The sequence below is a fragment of the Schistocerca serialis genome, chromosome 2 (assembly GCF_023864345.2).
Source record: "Schistocerca serialis cubense isolate TAMUIC-IGC-003099 chromosome 2, iqSchSeri2.2, whole genome shotgun sequence".
In the NCBI taxonomy this organism is placed as follows: domain Eukaryota; kingdom Metazoa; phylum Arthropoda; class Insecta; order Orthoptera; family Acrididae; genus Schistocerca; species Schistocerca serialis.
In genome coordinates this window covers 216866750-216877785 of record NC_064639.1, presented here as the reverse complement: position 1 = coordinate 216877785, position 11036 = coordinate 216866750, and positions in this window count along the sequence as shown.

Below are 11036 nucleotides of genomic sequence, written 5' to 3'. Positions count from 1 at the left end.
ATTTATGGTGTTCGCCAGGATAGGTTATATGCCCCCTGCTGTCCCTTATCTATGTAAACGATTTAGGAGACAATCTGAGTATCTGTCTTAGGCTGTTTGAGATGACGTTGTCATTTATCATTTAATAAAGTCATTAGAAGGTCGAAACAAATTGCAAAATGATTTGAAAAAGATATCTGTGTGGTGTGATAATTGCTAATTGACCCCAAATAATGAAAAGTGTGAGGGCATCCTCATGAGTGCTAAAAGGAATCCGTTAAACTTTGGTTACCTGATAAATCAGTCAAATCCAAAGGCTGTAAATTCAACTAAATACCTGGGAATTACAATTATGAACAACTTAAATGGCAAAGAACATATTGAAAATGATGCGGGTAAGGTGCACCAAAGACTATGTTTTATTGGCAGAACACGTAGAAGATGCAACAGATCTACTAAAGAAATTGGCTACATTGTATTGTATTGGCTGTCCTCTTTTGGAGTCCTGCTGCATGGTGTGGGATCCTTGCCAAATAGGATTCACAGGACCAATAAATGTACAATACAATACAATACAATATAGGTGTTCGTTTTTCCCACACACCGCTCGAGATCGAGGGCACAGAGAATTATTCTGAAGGTAGTTCGATGAGCCCTCTGCCAGGCACTTAAATGTTGTTTGCAGTGTGGCCGTGTAGATTTTGATGAATGTAAGCAGGACAACAAGACATTGCATAGTGGGGTATGGGAATGGGAAGCTGCTGTTGGTTTTTCATTCTGTTTTAGGAGAGACTAAAATACTGTTGAGTGTACCAGCCTCTTCCATCGATCCCACAGCAGTTAAACTTATGGGGCTAATTTCAGAAAAATCAACTGATGATGTATCTGATTTTAATGCTGATGAAAGTTTGCTACTAAATTGCAATGATGGTTGGAGGAAACAGTCTTGAATATGGCTAAATTGTCATTAGTAGGTGATGCAAAAAAGTATGTTACTTACCACTAGACGTTTGATTAGCTGGATAATGACTTCATACAGCGTTATAATAAGCAGAACAGTGCTAGACTTTTCAGAGATAAATTAAGCAGACCGTCATAGAACCAGAGTTATCAGTAGCATTTATCTCTTGACAAAAATAGGAAATTGAATGTGCAAATGAATGAGCTAATGCACAATGTGGAAGCCATCAGTTGTTCTCTGTGAGGCAGAGAAAAGGGCTCTGGATGTTTTTGAAAGAGGTATTTCTGCTGATACACCAAGGAGAATCAAAATATAGACTCCAAATGATTTATCTCCTGCCATTAGGACCACCACACAAATGGAGGAAACCAACATTGCTATATGGAGGCAGAGTGACCATGGTGTTTTATCCTCTGAGGTGAAGTGTTATAGATGTGGGCTTATGGACTACATCAGGAAACTATGTTGTCAGCTAGATTGTTTTGAATATGGGGAGGTGGGCCTTAAGACGTGATTGCCAGAAGAAAATGTGGGACAAGCATAATCTGAATAACTGGCTGTTAAACAGGAATGGGGCTGTCTCAATGGTCAGATGGTATTCCCAGTAGAACATGAGAATTCAAAAACAGATACAGAGATGGAATGCTGTTTGTCAGACAAAGTGGATAGTAAGGAACATAAATTCCCAGAGTATGTGGTGGTTCATGTCAGTTATCAGTCTGTACCACTAGAGCAGAAAGAGACTGCAGTGTCCATGGTATAGGTTGCATCAAGTTGGCAATAATGCCATGAGGTCGTTAGGGACAACACTGCTCAGTTTGAGTGTGGGATTCAAACATTTTTGGGAGAGACTGAATATGTTGCCCTGTGTTACGGAAGGGTACTGTGCAATCCTGGGACTCTACTTTCTTGTTAAACATCAGGAAAAAATTGACCTCTCACAGCATACAATTGAACTTGATGGGATATTGTTTCCCCTTTGGCAACAGCTGCAAGTGTTAAGATGTCACAAAATTCTGATTTGATTTGATTTTTTATTGGTCCAGTTTTATCATGTAGCACAAATTGTGCAATTGATATTGGACAGGTCAAAGATAAGTTACAATAGTACATAGTATCATCATAATAGTAGGCAAATTAAAATTAGGTACCTATTACAATTAACTTTGTTAATTATTCAGAAATTCTCTGACAGAATAGAAACAGTGCTTTATTAGAAATGCCTTTAGTTTAGCTTTAAATATTGGATGAGTAGTATATTTTATTTCCTGTGGTATCTTATTGTGTAGTATTACACCAATGTTAATTATGCTCCTCTGATAGGTGGTTGTTCTGTGATATTTTGGATGTATATTTGATTCCCTTCTGGTTCTGTAGCAACTTGCCTGTTTTCAGGAGGTAGTCCCTAGTGAACAAGATAGTTTCATAAATGAATAAACTTGGAACATTTAGAACACCAAGCTCAGTAAAATGGGATTCACAGGACTCCATCTTTTTAAGGCCACAAATTATTCTTAAAGCTCTTTTTTGTATTTTAAAAACCTTCACATGGTGAGTTGAGTATCCCTAGAAAATGATCCAATATCGGATTAGTGAGTGGAACTGTGCATAGTATGCCTGCAGTACTGTTGTTTTGCTTGTTGTAGCCTTTAAAATTCTTAGGCCATAGCACACAGATGATAGTTTTCTACCCAAGTTATTTATATGTGTGTCCCACTCTTAAGTCTTGCTCAGCCCAAAGACCCAAGAATTTTGTGACGTTTACATTTTCCAGGAGATCATTTTTTACTTGGGCTTGAATATACATTTTATTAGCTGGAGGAATCAAATGAAAATCGACACACACAGTTTTCTCAGTATTTATAATGAGTTTGTTTTTTGTGAACCACTCAGAAAGTCTTTTCATAGAACTTTCTGCTGTGGACAGCAAAGCTTCTGGACTGGATCCAGTGAGCAATATGCTGGTGTCATCGGCAAACAGGATAGTTTATGTGGGTCTCATATATTCAACTAAGTCCTTGACAGTGTACTTGAATGAGGTCTTCAGCTAGTGAAGTGAAGTGTTCATTGAATTTTGAGCCTTTTAATGTTACTGATACATTCTTTTTCTTTGGCACTGAACTACAAGTTTCTTTCTTTATAACTCTCCACATGGAGCTCATTTTGTTAGATGAGTTTCTTATCAAATTGTCATTCCACATAATTTTTGCCTCTTTGACTACTCTACCATAGATTCTTTTGTGGGCTTTTGAATAATCTGTGAATTCTTGGGTTACTCTATATTTCTTACAAGAGTACTGCAGAAATCAGTTTCTCTCACTGGAAATTTTTATGCTTATTATTGTTAGGTTTTACTGTTTTTACTACTTTTGGAAATGCTACATTAAAATAGTGAAGAAAGATGCTGTGAAAAGTCATGTACATGCTATCAGCATTGTTCTGAGTGGCGATGCTTTCCCAGTTTTCCTTTGCCAGTAAGAGATTAAAAATTCTAATGTTATCTTCAGAAAAGGTTCCTTTTTCAACTACTTTTCCAGAACTGCTACTACTTGTTGGCATTTGTATACACAGCAGCTGTGCCTCATGGTCACTATAACCCATGCTCAGTACTCTGCTTGTGAATCTGTAAGTTGTTTCTGAGATGAATATTTGGTCAATAATGGAATTTGTGCATTCTGTTAATCTTGTTGGACAGTGTATTTTGGGGATCATATTGAATGTGTTGGTCATATTTATCAAAGCATCTCTGGTGCTGCTGTCTTTTGAAAAATCAATATTGAAATCTCCACAAAGCACTATCTTCATATTTAGTGTACTGATCCTGTTCAGCAGAACCTCTAGTTTATTCATGAAGAGTGACAGGTTTCCACTTGGTGCCCTATATATGTTAATAACTATTTTCAATTGAGTCAATGTAACTTTTACTGACGTAACATAACTTTATTTGCTCTTTAACAAAGATAGCAGAGCCACCATGTTTGGAAAACTCTCGGCTAAAATGACTTGATAATCTATATCCTGAGATTGAGGTTAATTTTACTTCGTCATTTTGTAGCCAATGTTCAGTAATGCAAATTATGTCTATGTTTAGTGCATACTGGAGTAGTGCTTCCAACATGGAAATTTTATTTGTGAGTGACTGAACGTTATTATGTAGTATAGCAAAATCTGGGTATTTAGTAACTTTAGTTGAAACGGTTTCTGATTCTTTATCTAATGGCATTTCTAATACAGCACTTACCCTAAAAAATTTTCTGTATCTTTCCTGTGTGAGGCTTCTGTTAGCTGGTGGCAATGAGCAGGTGAGTTAACTTCTGGAGCTTGTATAAGCTTTGCTTCATCCACATCTGTCCTCTTCGGTTTAAACCATTTCGTAATTTTCGTTTGGCTGACGACTTGATTGATTGTTTCTTGCCTAATCGGTTTAAACCACTTGGCAATTTGCGTTTGGCCGATGGCACAGCTTGTAACTCGCCTAAAGCACTTCTTAATCCCCGTTTGTTTGTCACTTATACTTTTTTCTTCACTCTTCTTCGAAATGCGAGTACATATCTTTTCGGCTAGTAATTTATTTCCTGGCATATTTAAATGAAGTCCATGGACTGTATGGAACCCTCGCTCCAATCTGTTTATATCTAGAATATCGACATTCTTAAAGTTAGTGCATATTTCAGTGATGCACTCGTTTGCAACATTAATTTCGCGGTTCACACACGACCAGGGTGGTAAATCATGACGATGCGGGATGTTCACAATGAGTACATTTGTGTGGGTTAAATTATTTAAACATTTCCTCATTTCTGTAACCACCTTGTATGTCTCGTTTCTATAGACGTCGTTTGATCCTCCTATTAACACGGCGAAATCGTCTTTATTCAAACTAGCTACGGTACGTCAGTTGATGTTGTTAGGTCCGTTATTTCACTCAGTGGAGCTCCTGGCTTTATGAAACCAGATGCCTTGAAACTACATGTTCTCCTCAACACTGCAGAAATTTCATGGCCGTGACTATCACCTAACACACAGATTGTTTTGTGTTTCACACTTTTTGTAACAGGAGGGTTTCAGGTTCTTCTTCTCACCTGATAAGTGTTGTTTTTTTGCCGCACGTAAATGTTCTTCAGTTTGCAGTTTCGCTGGAGATACGTTTTTTAACGTAGTTTCCTTTGTTGCATTGAAGTCTGTGGTAGTGTAGGTGTGCGCACTTATTTTCGGAGTTTTTAGAATATCTCCTGACGCAGTATTTTCACTGTTTGACCTTACAACGAGCAACGGTTTGTCTACTTTGTTTTCCGACTTTTCAATTCTTTCCGTCGTGTTCACTGAATCCACGGCACAAAGCACTTCAAAAGAGTTTTTTTGCACTAAATTTTCACCGTCTTTCACATCTTTTACCTTCTGAGTACAACTTCCTTCAGCCATTCTCTTCCATTTTCCCGAGACCGAGTTTTCTTTCTTCATTAGCGTCTCACGTTTTTCAGATTGTAGTTTACTTATTTCCACCTTTTGAGCGTCGGTTGTAAACTGTAGACTGGATATCCGTTCGTTCAGCTTCTGTATTTCATTCTTACAACTTGCACACGTTTTCCTTTTACTGCCGAAATTTACGTTTTTTCGTGGAGGCACATTGTACACTTTCAGCTTGGACTCCATTTTGAAGAAGGTGATACCAAATAAACTGCAACACAGACTCTATAGACTAGTTTGCATGATAGAATACAACACAGTGCAGGGAAGTTGATACAGGTTATTACAGGTACAGACTTACACAAGGGTTTATTATGTGTTACAAGGCCATTGGAAACTAATGAAGAATTGGGTAAGTCACATTGTTCCATATGCAGAAGTATATCATGCATCAGGGATCTTGAAAAAGATTTTATGGTTCCTGTGTGTCTTGATAATCTTGGCGTGGACAAAGTAAGCCTGCTACAGGGTTTTTTGATTATTAATTTGGATATTTTAGAGGAAGAAGGCATGGATAGGTCAAGTGAAGACCCAGCAAACTGTCAACGCACTTACGTTATAAGAAAAAGTAAAACGTTTATAAGGAAATGATAGGAATGCAGTGGGAACTTTGTTACTGCTGTTCACAAATTTAGTTAATCTGAGTGGTCCTTTACCACAATGCCAGTCATGCAGCACTATTGTAAAGTATGTAACTGTTAATGGAAGAATTTATCAGTCAACAACTAGTACATGGTATTGAGCAGACTGTTAGCCTGTAAGCAGCACCTGTCGTTTCTGTTCCAAATAAGTCACCAAATGGCGCTAGAAAATACAGATTTTGCTATAACTACTGATACCTTAATGTACAAACGATCACTATGCATACACCATACCTAATGTAACAGAGACTTTGGAGAACTAGGGTCAGTATAAATACTTCTCCACCATGGGCTGATACAGTGGGTATCTTCAATTGGAGATAGCACTGGAGGATTTGCTGAAGACATGTTTTTCCATCCCCTGGGGCCATTTTCAGTACCATTGAAAGCCATTCAGACTCAAGAACAGGCGCGGCTCGTGGTTTCTATACTGGGGAAGGCTGCGGCATTTATCAATCGGAGCCAATATAGACCTCTGGTTACGGTACAGATTAGTCTGACATAAACAACTAAGGATTCAGGGGAAGGGGGGTGGGCAGATCACTCTCTACCCATAATTTTACGTACTGTGTCTTCTATAACCAGGTATTTATTAAATATCATTAGAGGCTAACTTCGACTTAAAATCTTTGGTTAGTGTTTTTATACGTCATCATTACATTTTCTGACACTTTGCAGCAAATCATATGAAAAGACGCGTTTCGGAGAGATCTTTAATGCGATGAATGTTAACTTTGCGGCTGCTTAATATTTTTGGTGTTTTCAGTTCTAAATTTAAGGCGTTTATTGTAGTTTACCTCCAAAGCTCGAAGTTAATTTGTTTTTCGCTGGAATTATGTTTTTTCACCTTTGCCTGAAAATTCTTAAAGTCAGTGATACCAGTTTCAGTCCAGGCACTGTCAGTACTATTTGTACGAAGACAGGTGAAACAGAAAAATGCATTTTTCACTTCACAACCACTCGGCTGCATCGTACATTGCTCTATTAAAACTGCGGTTGTATCCTTGCCTAGATTTGCACTGTTTCTGTTCTTGATTGATCGTTAGATCGGGTCTGGGTGCACAAAGTTCTTTCACTTGCATCCTATGGCCGTGTTCCAAGTTTTTACCTATTGAATTGCACACTGAATTCATATTGCGCTGGTTTCACAAGCAAGTAAAAACTCACTAAAATCTTGCAAAATACACTCCGAAAAAGAAACTTGCTAATATCACACGATATCAACAAAAGCAGTCAGCATCAGCAAGCAAGGAAAGTAAAGTCACGGGACAAATTTCGCGCGCTTTGTCCTCTAATCACTTATGAAACTCTCGCTAGATGGCAGTAATGTTGTTACGGTTAGAGAGCCTGTAGTTACGGTAGTCTAGTGCACTCTGGCGGGATATTTGCAAACTTATTCTAAATGTGGATAAAATAGCCAATGGTAGAAACAAAACAACAATGTAAAACATTATCAAAACAATAATACTAAACGTCGATTAATGACGCATCGAAGCGTAGTAGAGATGTGCAGAGACAGAGATTGGATAGCGAAGTTTCGACTCTGCATTCCTTTATTACATAGATAGTGGAACGTGAAAAACGTGTGGTGGTTGGTATGACACCCTTAGGCTGCAAGCTCTGAGCCTTCGGGTCGCCCATAAAGAGCGGTACTATGTAGAAGCCACGCCCCCAAACCGCTACTACATGCAGCTTACGGACGTTCCAAGGCGCAGCCTAAACACTACTAACCGTTCCGAAAACATCTATCGATACAAACAGTTCCAAAAACGTTGACCGTCGTTATTTTAATCGGAATGGGAAATGTGCGAAATTCTTCCTGATAATTTAAATTTTGTAATATGTTCTTGCGAAATTTACTTTAACATATATTTTGGGGCGGCTCCGCCTCAGAGCCTTTAATTACGAGCCGCGCCTGCTCAAGAATGTACCTGCCACTTTTGAAAGATTGTTGAATGGGACACTTAGAGGACTGAAGCCGAGACAGTATATGGTTTATCTCGATGACATCATAGTGGACATTGAAGAATGTGTACAAAGTTGGAGGAAGTGTTCAAAAGATCAAGAACAACATGACTGATTCGAAGCATTGATAAATGTTATTTTGCAGCAACATAACTAAATTATCTTATACATGTGAATAGTTATAAAGGTGTGAGAACAGATCCACTCTGAACTTCAGCAGTTCAGAACTTCTCATTAATACAGACAGCTAAACAGTTGCAATATCTTTTTGGTCTCTGAAATTATCATCATAGATCTTAAGAACTTCTTTAAAACCGCCAAACCTTTAAATCATTTATTACACAAAGGAGAAAAATTTGAATGGTCTGCTGAATGTCAAACAGCGTTTGGTACTTTGAAACAAGCTTTGACATCAAGTCCAGTTTTGATATTTCCAAATTTTGGAAAAGTATTTATTCTGTCTCATGATGCAAGCAACAGAGTGGTTTTTTTGTGTCCTTAGTCAGAATATAGATAGTAAAGAACATCCTGTAGCATATGCTTCCTAACAGCTCAACAAAACACAGCAAAATTATTGCACGATTGAGAATTAAATGTTGGCTGTTATCTGTGGTATTTCTTACTTCTGCTGTTATTTAAATGGAAAAAAGTGTAAAGAAATTATGGATTGTTCCACGATAAAATGGTTGCAAGGACTGTAGAGTGACAAGTTGGTCATATGATTGAGCAAATTTTGTTACAAAGAAGTGCACAAGCCAGAGAAGAGGCATACCAATGCAGAGTGTTTGAGTAGGAAAACTGTAGTTGTACAAGAACTGGGCAGGAACATCCTGAATGGCAGAAGACCCAGCCATACTATGCTGACTATTATGTGATCAAGTCGCAATCACAGTTTGTCATGTTTGACGCAGCTTGCTGAGTAGAACGATAAAGTAAGGACTATGTGTGATAGTGCTCACAGTGTTTCAGAGGGAAATTTTAAGACAGGCACATGATCATCTGTTGGCAGACCATGGTGGGTGGAAAGGCAACGTATCGATTGTTGCTAGGAAATTTTGATCAAGGACCATAAAATTACATGGCCAACAATATGTCAAGAGCTGTGTACTGTGTGTACAAAGGGCTGATCTTATTTACTGACTGATTCCATCACAAAGACTACCAGAAACATCTCTACTACTTCAAATAATACAGATGTGTATTTTAGGCCGATTTAAAACGACACTAGCAGTAAATAGCTACATACTGACCATAAGAGTCCATTTCTCATGACTCATGATGAATTGTGATGATTGCAGTCACAGATCGACAAGCAAGTACAGTTGCCCAAGCAATGGTGAACAATTGGTTGCTGACATTTTGTGTTCTTGATACTCTAATCACGTATCATAGTACTAATTTTATCTCAGAACTGATGAAGTAATTGTGTTGACTGTCCCACATTCACCAACCTGCGGACAAGCCCCTTTCACCTTCGAGCCAAGGGGAGAACAGAGTGAGTTCATCACATGATCTCAAAGCGTTGAGCTATGTATGCTTAAATTATGTGACCACTATATATAATTCTAATATATAAGCAACCACTGGCTGTTTGCTATGTGAGGTAACAACACTGCGCAGTCACATTAATTTGGTAACCTCCCAGAATCCTCAATAACCATATTTTGGCATGGACATCTGTGATATGTACAGGAAGATATTCAGTGGAGATTTCAATATTGATTTTTTAAAAGACAGCAGCACCAGAGATGCTTTGATAAATATGACCACCACATTCAATATGATCCCCAAAATACATTGTCCAACAAGATTAACAGAATGCACAAATTCCATTATTGACCAAATATTCATCTCAAAAACAACTTACAGATTCACAAGCAGAGTACTGAGCATGGGTTATAGTGATCATGAGGCACAGCTGCTGTGTATACAAATGCCAACAAGTAGTAGCAGTTCTGGAAAAGTAGTTGAAAAAGGAACCTTTTCTGAAGATAACATTAGAATTTTTAATCTCTTACTGGCGAAGGAAAGCTGGGAAAGCATCGCCACTCAGAACAATGTTGATAGTATGTACATTAGTTTTCAGAGCATCTTTCTTCACTATTTTAATGTAGCATTTCCAAAAGTAGTAAAAACAGTAAAACCTAACAATAATAAGCAATGGGTAACTAAAGGCATAAAAATTTCCAGTGAGAGAAACAAATTTCTACAGTACTCTTGTAAGAAATATAGAGTAACCCAAGAATTCACAGATTATTCAAAAGCCCACAAAAGAATCTATGGTAGAGTAGTCAAAGAGGCAAAAATTATGTGGAATGACAATTTGATAAGAAACTCATCTAACAAAATGAGCTCCATGTGGAGAGTTATAAAGAAAGAAACTTGTAGTTCAGTGCCAAAGAAAAAGAACGTATCATTAACACTAAAAGGCTCAAAATTCAATGAACACTTCACTTCACTAGCTGAAGACCTCATTCAAGTACACTGTCAAGGACTTAGTTGAATATATGAGACCCACATAAACTATCCTGTTTGCCGATGACACCAGCATATTGCTCACTGGATCCAGTCCAGAAACTTTGCTGTCCACAGCAGAAAGTTCTATGAAAAGACTTTCTGAGTGGTTCACAAAAAACAAACTCATTATAAATACTGAGAAAACTGTGTGTGTCGATTTACATTTGATTCCTCCAGCTAATAAAATGTATATTCAAGCCCAAGTAAAAAATGATCTCCTAGAAAATGTAAACGTCACAAAATTCTTGGGTCTTTGGGCTGAGCAAGACTTAGAGTGGGACACACATATAAATAACTTGGGTAGAAAACTATCATCTGTGTGCTATGGCCTAAGAATTTTAAAGGCTACAACAAGCAAAACAACAGTACTGCAGGCATACTATGCACAGTTCCAGTCACTAATCCGATATTGGATCATTTTCTGGGGATACTCAACTCACCGTGTGAAGGTTTTTAAAATACAAAAAAGAGCTTTAAGAATAATTTGTGGCCTTAAAAAGATGGAG